Source organism: Lagenorhynchus albirostris, chromosome 6 (assembly GCF_949774975.1).
Source record: "Lagenorhynchus albirostris chromosome 6, mLagAlb1.1, whole genome shotgun sequence".
NCBI classification, from domain to species: domain Eukaryota; kingdom Metazoa; phylum Chordata; class Mammalia; order Artiodactyla; family Delphinidae; genus Lagenorhynchus; species Lagenorhynchus albirostris.
Window position 1 is genome coordinate 44705871 of NC_083100.1, and position 12596 is coordinate 44718466.

Here is a 12596-nt window from a genome sequence, read left to right on the forward strand (position 1 = left end):
AGTTTACACCGAGAGGGAACAGCCAGTTTTGGAGAATAAATCTCTTCCACTGTTCCCACTATTCGGGACTGCAGACTCTTTTCAACCAACCTAATAATAGAACTGGCCAGTTCACAATCATTGGCCTTTCCATAGTTGAACCGTCAGAGGTGTTATAAAATGTTATAAAAACAAAGCCAGATGAAGTTACCCATTCACAGGGAAGGCTCTGAATAGGGGTTTTTAACGGAGGAAGTGATCTTGATTTCTGGAAAGGTACTGTTTGTGCTGACTTTTGATATTCAGTGTTATTGCAAAAAAATTCCACTACTATTTTATAAAGTAGCCTTTTAAAAAATAACTTTAGACATTTACAGCTCATCATGGTTGCACCAGGCTTGGCAAAATATTCTCCCTATACAGTGGAAACATTTTTGGGGAGTCAAGTTGTTGAGTGGGTGCTTCCAAGGCAGAGATACTTTGGTTACCCTTTTAGGTACATTCAGAATTATGCCTTTCTATTTACAAGACCTTTAGGAGTTGTTTGTGGCCAAAGCTTTTCTTCCCAGAGAAAACAAGCTAGGTTCTGGCTGACATCCACTGGATTTAAAATATGATTTTATAAAACATGGTAGCCGTCACTGGCCAAAAATTCTAAAATCGAATTTAGACTCCTTTTCTCTCAAACTAAACAAAGCCAGGGCTTTCAAGTGATCATAGTCTGCAGAATCTTTATGTGTGTGTGCAATTCCTATGAATCGCCCATGTATAAAATTGTCAAAATAAGTCTGTCTGAACCCAAGAAGATATGGGGCCTCACTGGTGTCACCAGGATGATTCTGCTCCACTCTCTGGCTTGCTTGCGGATACACTTACCTCCTTTCCCTGGTTTGCTCCAATTCTCTGTACAGTGTTTTTCAGAGGTGAAGATAAAAGCAGTAGCCTTCCATCGGCAGGTTTTTAAACTTGGAATGGCTGTCTGTTTAAGCGACTGTTCAAGTCAGTAAAAAGGTAGAGGAAGAACGGTGTGACCACAGCGATGCCTGAGCATTGATTGAAGCAGACCAGCCATCACTCACGAAAGCAACCTGAGGATGGTAATCCACACCTGGCTCTTAGCCTCGGCATCTGGGAACGCAGGGAAGGGAGGGATGATGGAGGACTATACGCCCCATTCTCTTTCTAAAAGAGGCAGCTGCTCCTCAGCTGATTTCTGCCATGGAAAGTAGGCCAAGCGTACACAGATTTCTTCATTTCTAAGAAAGGCAAGAAGTATTTTTTTTAAATGTCAGAACTTCTGATTTTTAAATGTTGGAAACTGTATTAGCTTTCTATTGCTGCTGAAACAAATGACCACAAACGAAGTGGTACAAACAATATGAGTTTACGATTTCCCAGTCCTGGAGATTGGAAGTGTGAGATTGGTTTCTGTGGGTTGAAATCAGGGTGTTGGCAGTCTGTGCTCCCTCCAGAATTTCTAGATGAAAATCCATTTCCTCACCTTTTCTAGTTCCTAGAGGCTGCCTGCTTTCCTTTGCTTGTGGCCTCTTCTTCCACCTTCAAAGCCAGCAGCATAGCATCTTCTAATATCTCTCGGACTGATCCTCTGCTTCCTTTCATCACATCTCCTTTTCTGACTCCGACACTTCTGCCTCCTTCTTTCCCTGGTATAGACCACTGTGATCGTATTGGGTCCATCTGAGTAATCCAGGATAACCTCCCTATCTCAAGATCCTTAACTTAATCACATCTGCAAAGTCCCTTTTGCTTTGGAAAGTAACATATTCGCAGGTTCTGGGGATTAGGACATGCACAGCTTGGGGGCAGGGGGTTCTGTCCACTCCAGAAACTGATTAATTTTTTTAACATAACGGCTTAAATAAAACATGTCCGTGGCCACTATTCTGTGATTTCTGGTTAAACTCTGGCTATACCATCTCTGAGAGTGAAAGTTTGTCCTTTAGAGATGTGTGTATCTGAGCTAACAGCCATTTCCTGGATATCTGAAGGAAGGGGAGTGTCTGTAGCTCTCATTAATGGGAAATTCTCAGGGTGGACCTGGATGTGACATGTCCACATCTACCCTGGATTGCTTTGCGTGATGGAGACTTCCACATGCCACTCTGGACTGTCGAGCTGGAACACCTCGGGGATTTATTTTGGATGGAATGATTTGGGGGTAATGAACAGTGAGGGAAGGGTAACCACTGTGGTTAAGAGTGGGGTTTGCCAAAGGTGGCGATTTGCATAGTAGAGGTTATGTAAAGTGCAGAGATTACACCAGATAGGGGCAGGTTGGGCAACAGGGTGAGGATCTGGGGAGCGTCCATCTAGGAATTGCTATAAGGGCTTAAAATTTTTGGGTGCTTTTCTCCTGGACTATTTCTCTTGAACTAGGTTACTCCTCTCTTGGCCCAGTGTTTTTAGCTATGTAGGCAGTTTGGATAAGACTGATACATCATACAGCTTTGTGGGGCTGGGGCCGTGACACACACGTGGGCTGAGCAGAAACAAGATAGGCCTGTCTTGTCTGCTGGTCCCATGGGAAGGAGTGGCAGCCTCCCTCAAAGGGGACTCTGACTGCAAGTTCTAGAGGATTCCCAGCTGCAAAATGAATCATGCCAGATGCCAGAACTTGAAAGAGTAGGGAGGAGCAACTCCTGGGTATATAGTTCAGGAAAGATATAGGGGGACAGAACCTGTTCCTGAATATACCAGAGGAGGGTGTCTCAGTGCAGAGAAGCAGGCAGGTGGAAGAGGTGAAGGGGTGAAGCTGACACAGGTCCCGGTCATTTGTAAGGTTTTACATGTCCTGCTGGCATAACTCTCCACTAATCAGACCGCTATCTGTGCCTTTGGCCAATGGTTTGAAAGTTTTACATATTAATTTTCTGACAATATTTCAGTGGAATTTAGGGGACATCAGAGTGAATACTAGTTCATGTTACTATATCCCATTTTAGATATTGGCAGAAAAAAGTGTTTATTCACATCTAACTGGTATAAGTGGTTGTATGTGACCTCTTTCAGGTCATGGTTTCCTCTTAGTGACTGCAACTTCAAGAGTTGCCCTTACTTTTTCCTAGGGCGGAGCTTGGACACTGATGTAACCTGGCACAATGGATGTGACACTAACTGCTCTCATAACAACAATCTGATAAATCAGGTTGCTGAAAAGCTTTCTTGGTAACTTGTATGGATCTGAACAGAATTGGCACCGTGACTGAGCATCTTTTTTTTTTTTTTTTTTTTGCGGTACGCGGGCCTCTCACTGTTGTGGCCTCTCCCGTTGCGGAGCACAGGCTCCGGACGCGCAGGCCCGGCGGCCATGGCTCACGGGCCCGGCCGCTCCGCGGCATGTGGGATCTTCCCGGACCGGGGCACGAACCCGTGTCCCCTGCATCGGCAGGCGGACTCTCAACCACTGCGCCACCAGGGGAGCCCTGAGCATCTTTTCACATGATTTATGATCTATCAAGGTCAAAGCCCAAGCAGGGCAGGTGGGCTGAATTGGAACCATGCCTGGCTGGAGTTTTCTTGTCTGCTGGCAAAAAGACTGCTTTCTAGCTCATTCCAGCAAGTGTTAGACATTTTACTGAGAATATGTGTACACACACTCCAAACACAGTGTGAAGAAAGACACTGTCTCACTCATTGTTGTAACCCCAGCACCTCACTTAGTATGGGCACCACGTTTGTCCTCAGTAAAGGAATAATATATATAATAAATGGAGTTGGGTTTGGTCATATAGCATCTGTGTCACCTCAGGAAAGTTACTTGACTTGTTAAATAAGAGAATAATATCTATCTCACAAGAACCTCATAAGGACTAAATGAAGTAATGGATGTGAAGTTACTCTGTAATTCTGAAGTGTCTCATGAATGTACTGGGTTGTTATTTGTGCAAATTGAATTAGATTTTATTTTTTCTTTGTACTGTGTTCTTTAGGAGAAAACACTAATAATCTCACTGATTATCTGGCCTAGGTACTTTCTAAATGATTATAATACTTATTTAGGGGCATCTCAGCTAACTAAGCTGCCTGAGGCCCAGATGCTATCTGGTTTTAAGAAATTATTTTTGAACTTTTTTCTTGGAGGAAAAAAATCCCCCAAAGCAAAACAAACCAAAACATTCATATCAAGTAGAGTATGCCACACAAAGTAGGAAAAACTCACAAGTATCTGTTGGAGTCTCAGTCAGAGGATGGGCACTTAGGGCCCTATTATACGCTGGTAGTTTTATGGAAGAAGTGATCTCATTAATCTCTTTAAAGAGATTCTGGGCAAACTTCTTCTTACTGAAACAGAGCTAATTGGTTTGAAGGAAACATGTTGATGAGATATTTTGGAGAGAGAAGCAGATTTGGTCATTGACAAAATATTTCCCATGCCCAAAGACACTGGTTAGTGATTGCTAAAAATAACTGGAAGACTTTAAGTTTCACTTTATTATGGATGAGAACATTGGAATTGTAGAAAACTCTGCCAGCTGGTCATGCAGCTGGTGAACCATGGGCTGCCTAAGTCATGGGCTCCCTCTGAATTTGGCAGAACTTAAGACCATTGTTTTTGAGCTCGATTTTGGCTTCTTTGTCAATTTTTCACGATTAATACATATTCTCTTCAGGTCACACATCTTTACCTGTTATTAAATTGGTCATTTGACTGATTCAACTGAATGACTTGTGATTGCTCATCTTATTCTGTTGGTCCTCAGGAGGGAGTTAGCTTTGTATCTTCCTGCAAACAAAGAAAAGATAAGCCTCCTTGTTGACAGGTTGAACTTCACAGGACCCATAAACTGCCTGAAGCCCAGTTTGCTGCTGGGAGAGGTGCAGCCTTCCTTATGGGGCCTCAGACTTGGTGGGGACAAAAGTTATTGCTGCATTTCTGTCCCCAGCATTAGAGGAAGCTCAGTGGGTGAGCTAAGGAAGAGCATGAATTTTAGAGTCTAGAAAAATGGTCTCGAGTCCCAGTTTGCCATTTTTTCCTGGGTAAACATTGTCACATTAATTTATGTCTTGATTATAATAGACCCTTGAAATACTCAAGGGATAATCTTGAGACATGCAAGCCTTAAATGCAAGAAGACTACTGGAACGCTTCTGGAGAGCTACACAGATAGGAAAGAGATGTGAGAAAAGCAAACTCAAAGTGAAATAGAGATGCTCGCCAATAATCCCATCTCACTCACTGGTTTATCATTTGCTCTGCAACCTCACCCTCCACAGGGGCATCAGCTTCAAGTGAATCCTTTAGAAAAATGCCAAGTCCTAAACTTTTGGAGTTACTGGCAAATAGCCAAAATCTCCGATGTTAAATCTTCAAATGACAAGAGTCTGCTGTAATACCTATTTCCTTTTCATGGTTTCTTGTAACCGTGAAAAAAAAGGAATACAGGTAGAAGAGTTAGAACATGGTATGATCAATAAATATGAGACTCCTTTCTTCCAAACTAATGTTTGTTAGATGAAAGAATGTATTTGGTAAGAGAACTACTTTTCTTCAGGTGGAAGTGTGATACGTGTAGGTGATCTTTGGACCTCTTTTTCTGGAATTCTCCAGCCTCATCCCCTTTTGGAAAATATTGGCTGAGTCAGTACGTTGGCTCTATGGCCACATAAGCAGGAAGTTAGAACACAGTGGCTCATTCACCCCTCCTCCCTTCTCCTCTTGTCTATTCCTCTCTGAGGTAGGATTTGTCCTCATCCATAGTGTGCGTGGGAGGAAAGGGATATTCTTTTTTAAATGCGTTTTCTTATTTTTAAACGCATTTTGGTAAAAAAAAAAGATTTTAACGTGGCTTAAAAAGATGAATCATGGAATTAACATAAATCTCAGAGTTCAATTTAAAATAAGAAAGAAAAGTTAAGAGACTCAACAATCACATATTGACTATGTTATTGTTCACGTGGGCAGTCGCACTTAGAGCAGGAAAGGCAAAAAGAAATTGCCTACAGCAAATCATGTGTATTCTATAATCCCTTTCACATACACACAAATGAAATAAAACATTAAGAAATTACTTGTAACATTTCTGGTTTAAGATGACAAATGAGGTACACATTTTCATATTAACATCTACTGAAATAAAAGTAGAAAAGCACAAAAAGAAATAAGCCACTAGCAATAAAGAAAATCAAGGTGCGGATGAACCAATTCAACAAGCAAATATATATATATTTTAATTTACTTTTGGCTGCGTTGGGTCTTTGTTGCTGTGCACAGGCTTTCTCTAGTTGCAACAAGCGGGGGCTATATTTCGTTGCAATGCGTGGGCTTCTCATTGCGGTGGCTTCTCTTGTTGCAGAGCATGGGCTCTAGGCACGTGGGCTTCAGTAGTTGTGGCACGTGGGCTCAGTAGTTGTGGCTCGCGGGCTCTAGAGCACAGGCTCAGTAGTTGTGGCGCACGGGCTTAGTTGCTTTGCGGCATGTGGGATCTTCCCGGACCCGGGCTCGAACCAGTGTCCCTTGCATTGGCAGGTGGATTCTTAACCACTGCGCCACCAGGGAAGTTCCCAAGCAAATGATTTTAACAAATTTCTGGGAGACTGAAAATGAACAGGAATGTCTTGGTGAATGAAACAGGCTGGAAGAGCCTTAGTTTTATAGATAAGGAACTATAAGGAGATAAGAGCTGATCTGCTCTTCAGAATCCCAGAGTCTCTGGCCTCAGGATCAACCACAAGCAAGCGAGAACTGGAGTTGAAACCAAGGGATTCACTGGAGGTCTGTGATGAAACCATAGCCACCAGTGGGTACTTCATTCGCCCTTCCCCAAACCAATACGTAGGCTGTTGGTGTGTAGGGGCCTCCTTACTAAATAAACTGAACAACGTTTGGGGAAAGCAAAGACAAGTAGCCCTAAGTCACTTATGGACAAAATGTAGAAGGCTTTACTGTGTTTACAGGACAATATATAAATATTAATAATTTTACAATGTAAAAAATTAAGTGAGCTGATGGGAGAAAGGACGTGTAGAAGGAAAGGTAAGGATGTTAATACACTGATACCATTAGCATAGTCATTTATTCATTCACTTGACAAATATTTACTGAGAACCTACTGGGTGTAGGTGTTGTTCTAGGCACTTGGGAAACAGAAGGAAAAACATAAGACAGAACTCCTTACCTTCCTGGAGCTTACATTACGTTATGCTTTTAGGACATGTAGCTGCCACAGATACTGCCAAAGCTGTTGGAATAAAAACTAGAGTTGAAATATATTATTAAAGATGTAAAGATAACCAACAGAAAAACTATAAATAATGATAACATACATTGAGAGGAATAGAGATGAGTAAGTGACCTAAATTTTAAGCTCTCATATACGGGATTCACTAGATACTATGTCTAAAGTGGATGAATCAAAACAGAGATAAAATCATGATATCTAGAATTAGGGAGGCAACCACCAAAACTAGAAACAGAAACAACCGAAAGAGTTTGTCTCTAGGGTGTGTACTGAAGGTGAGAAGAGAAGAATGAGAATGTTATTTTTGCTTTCATCATGAGTCCTTTTTGCTTTGTCACCACATGCATGTATTATACTGATTAATATATATATATATTTAAATGCAGTGACTTCTAAGAACAGTTACAATCAAAGAATGAGATTCATTTTTCATCTACCAAGTGTCATGGGATTAAACACAAAATCGTTAGAAATAGATTTTCCTTTCTGGAGCTTTTAGCAAGTGTTTTAAAATAGATACTGTTTCATTGTCTTCTCTTGGCTGTAATGAATGGTGGGATCCCCAAGATAGGTTTGTGAAGATAAGTGCTGGAAATGAAAGATAGTAAGAAGCTTGTAGAGTGTATTATTAGAATAGCTTGGGTGCAGTGCAGTTCATTTGAACAAAATAAGGCTTTTATTTCCCTATTGTTTACCTTTGCGTAGCTAGCAGTGTTTAGGAAGGTGGAACTAACATTTATTGAATGCTTATTTTGTATACAGCACTTTGCATATGGTAAGTCATTTCATGCACTCAAAAACCTTATGACGCTGACATTAGTTTTCACATTTGGCAGATGAGGAAATTGAAGATTAGACACATGGCAAAGCTTGCTAATGGCAACCCGGTGTGTAAGTAGGGAGCTAGATTTCCAGCCTAGGTCTGACTCCAAAAGCTGTGCTCTTCCTTTTGGCTTTCCCTGTGCATACTTTCTTAGAAAAAGACCAGATTTCAGTAAAATTCCATTATAAGTTTTATTTTCCACTAAAATTCAATATTTTCTACAATGTAAATTTCTGTAAGTACCCTATTTTTCTAGGTACCTAAGACATTTAGCTAGTGGTAAATATTTCAGCATTAAATTGATAATAAAGGTACGTGTCTATGCTTTCCAGCATTTGAACAAAAAGAAACTTTGTTAAATTTGATTTTCACTCTCAACCAGTAATGTCCTTCCATCCCCTATGCTGTATCTGAAAATATTCCTCAGTGGTAGTTTATTCCTGGACAACTCTTTTCACCCATCTTATGACCAACTTTGCACAAATATGATTTCTTATGTTGCTATTATCTGCTGGAATAAGGCTATGATCCTCCCTTGAGCCCACTATGTTATCAAAAAAAAAAAAAGATATAACCTGGTAGTAAATTAGATGCACATAGATTTGGGGGAAATGGTAGTAGTAATAATAACACAAAAGTAAACAAGCTCCTGTCTGTGTACATATATTAGGTGCCAGGTGTTTTGCATGCATCATCTCACTTAATCTTCCCTGTAGATCTGTGGGACAGATATTGTGATCAGTATATTATAAATGGAAACTATAACCCAGAGAGTTTCAGCAACTTGCTCAAACTTGTCACAAACAAAGGAACTGGGATTTAAGCACCAGGTTTAAGAGTATGCTTGTAATGCTTCTGAAGTTGCCTGACGCATAAATAATTTTACAAGTTCTCTCATGCTATCCTTGGGAGACATCATGGGCTGTTGAATAGCTGGATGAATTTTGAACTGTTGCTGTGACTGATCTGACATGGATTTGCCTCTATTAGTGCCTCTCTGGAGGGAGGTCCCAAGTGGGGTACCAAAAACAACATTTACATTTTGTTTGGTTCCATGTGGTTATTAATGGATTAGAAACATTCATGCCATGCTGCTGCTGCTACTGATTATCATTAGTAGTGCAGGATATACAAGGCTGAAAGAGGAGAGGGAAACCAAGAATGAGAATCTTAAAAAAATTATAACAGGTGACAGCAATAATCTGAATCTAACACAACGAAATTAAGAGTAAAATTATAATTGTGCTTTTATCTGAAAAGTTATCTGTGTGAGTACAGAGGTGGAAAGATGTGGCTTAGTAGGAACTCATGCAAAAAATCAGCTGTCTCATCAATTTCAAGGCTTCATTACCATCTTAACAATGATAGTCTCCAAACACTGTTCTCCAGCCCAGATCTCTACATAGCTCCAGTGCTGTGTGTCCAATAGCTCAACAAATTTCTCTTGGAGTTGGATGTCTGAAAGTCTCCTCACACTTAGCATGTCCAGGATGGAACTCTTAAACCATCCCTTTCAAGCCAGTTCCTCTTCCAGTACCCCCCAATCAGCAAATATTACTACTCTCTCTTCTGTTAGTCAATTTAGGCATCATCATTGATACCTCTTTCTCCCTCCTCCCTATCTCTAACTCCTCTCAAGACTTTGTTCATTTTAACTCCTAGAATCTCAGAATTTGTCACTCATTCATCTCCACTACTACCTTATTAGTCTATAGGGCCATCATTTCTCACCCATATTATTGCTATGGTCCATCTGGTCTCAGTGTTTCTACTCTGGCCCCCTTCACCCCATTTAACACAACAGCCTGAGTAAATATTTTCATAACACAAATATGATTGGGTCATATACACATCTACCCCCAGATTAAGTTCCTCTAATGTCTTTTTATTAAGACATTAAGATAAAAACCATGCCCCTGTATACCTGCCCAGCTTAGTCTTAGAAATATCCTCCTTGTTCTCTGTACCACAGGCATATGGGTTTTCTTTCAGTTCTTTGAACACACTTTGAAGGCTCCTGCTACAAAACCTTTGCATAGGTTGTTCCTTCTGTCTGAAATGTTTCTCATCCTCATCTGGTTAATACCTACTCATCCTTCAGGTCTCCATTCAAGGTGTGTTTCCATAGGGAAGCCCTCCCTAACTCTCTAGGCTGAGATTCCTTTGTTACACATTACATAGTCTGTACAGTCCTGCCCTCTGGAGCTCTTATCTCAATTTATAGTTCATTCATTTGTTTACATAACACATATTTGTTGAATATTTATTGTGTGCCAGGCTCTGTTCTAAGTGCTGAGGATATAGTGGTGAATAAAACAGTTCCTTCCTAAGGATCGTCATCTAGTGATGGAGGAGATATCAACAAGTGAAATGTAAAGGATGTCCATTGGTGTTAAGCGTTATGGAGAAAAGTACATCAGAGAGAGAAGATAGGAAGTGCATGTGTGTGCACAAGTGCACGCTATTTTAAATAGTCAGGGAGGAACTAATGAGGCAACATTTGAACTAGAGGGTGAAGCTTGCATATACCTGAAGGCAGACTACGCCAGGCAGAGGGAAGAGTAAGGGCAAAAGCCCTGAGATAGAAGCATGTTCGATGTGTTTAAAGAGCAACCATAAGGCCAGCATGTTTGGAAGAGAGTAAATGGACATGCAGATAGCAGGAGATGAAGACAGAGAGGGGTCAGGTGAAGTAGGACCTGAAAGGTCAATGTAATAACTTTGGCTTTCAGCCTGAGTGGGTGGAGAGTAATTACGCAATTTAAGCAAAGGACGTGATCTGACATACGTTTCCAAAGGATTGCACTGGCTACTGTTTGGGCAATAAACACTCTGTGTGGATGGGGGTTGGGGAGTAGAGCAGAGATGTCAGTTTTAAACTTGTCTGTGCTCATCCAGACAAGATATGATGGTGGTTTGGTCAAGGTAATAACAGTAGAATTGAGGAAAGTGGTCAGATTCTGGATACATTTGAAGGAAAGCCAACAGAATATGTTGACAGATTGAAGATGAGTTACAGAAGAAAGAAAAAAATCAAGGATCACATTAAGGTTAATGGCATAAGTAACCTGGAGAATGGAGTCACCGTTTACTGAGATGGGCAAGTCTATGAGAGAAGCAGATTTGAGAGGAAAGGTTAAGGGTCAGTCTGGACACGTCAACTTTAAGATGCCTAGTACATATCCAAGTGGAGTTAGAGAGTAGGTAGCTGGATTTACGAATCTACAGTTTGGGGGAGAAGTCTGGGTGGGGTGACCAGCCATCCTGGTTTGTCTGGGACTGAGGAGGTCCTGGGACATGGGACATTTGATGCTAAAACCAAGACAGTCCTGGGAAAACTGGGATGAGTTGGTTACCCTAGGTCTGGACTATAGATATAAATGTGTGAGTCTTTGGCATGTAAACATCACTTAAAGTAAAAATATTAGATGATATCATCCAGAGAGCAAGTGAACTAGAGAAGAAATGTCCAAGGTGACCCAAGCATTTAGAGTGAGGAAGTTGAGAAAGGATGAGCAGGAGACAGTAAGAAGGAGGGTCCAGTGAATTAGAAGGAAAACCAGGGATGTATAAGGTTCTGGAAGTCAAGTGATAGAAATGTTGCAAGAAAGTAGCGGTCAGCCTGTGCCAAATATTGAGGACAAGCAAAACCAGATGAGGACTGTGACTGACAACTGGATTGAGCACTGCCGCAGTTATGGGTGATCTTGAAAAGGGCAGTTGCCATGGAGCGATGGGGGCCAAAACTTTGATTGGACTAGGTCCAGGGAAGAGAGCGGGGTGGGGTTATGGTGTTGGAAGAAGCTTAAAGGTGAGAAGAAAGAGGGGCAGGTGAGCCAAAGGGTCCTGTAAGGAAGGTAATAGGTTGTATAATCTGATGACATGAATTTCAAAGCGGGAGCCTGGGAGGGGGGGGTAGGGGGGAGGGGTTAGGAATGAGAGAAAGAAAAAGATTTAGAAGAGGAGCAAGGAAGACACATTTTGCCCCTCCAGGCCCAGGGAGATAGAAGAGCCACCACCAGAGACGACTGCAGGGAAAGCAGATTCCTCAGGGGAGCGGGAGATTTGGGGTGGAACACAAAGGTGATAGGAACATTCATGGAAATTTTGAGGACATTGGGGATTTTATTTTTCTTTATGTATTTATTGGGGGGATTTGAATTGATATTGGACTGGGCATTCTTCAGGGGAGAGCAGAAGAGCTTGAGGAGTAGGAGTTAGGGTGGGGCTGAAGTCAGAGCCTTAAGGAGTTAGGGGGTTTGGGTTTGTGGGAACTCCTGAGAGACCTGGACCTTTTGTGCTAACTGCAGGAAACTGGGATAAATTGTAGATAGTGGTAGAGGGATTATAAGCCTCTCTTGGGAGGGAGCTGTGCAGCACCCTCTTCTTTCATGCCACTGGAGGGATTGAAGACAAGGGAAGGCAGTCTTACGGGGAGCATGAGTGGTCCTGGGCCACCTCCTCCCTCATGTGTGATAGATGATACTTTCATGAGTGTGATTATTGGCTCAGTGCCTGTCTCCCCCATTGGATGCTAAACTACATGAAGGCAGGGGACTGTGTTTGCTTTTACTCTCTTTTACATCCTCCAGTTC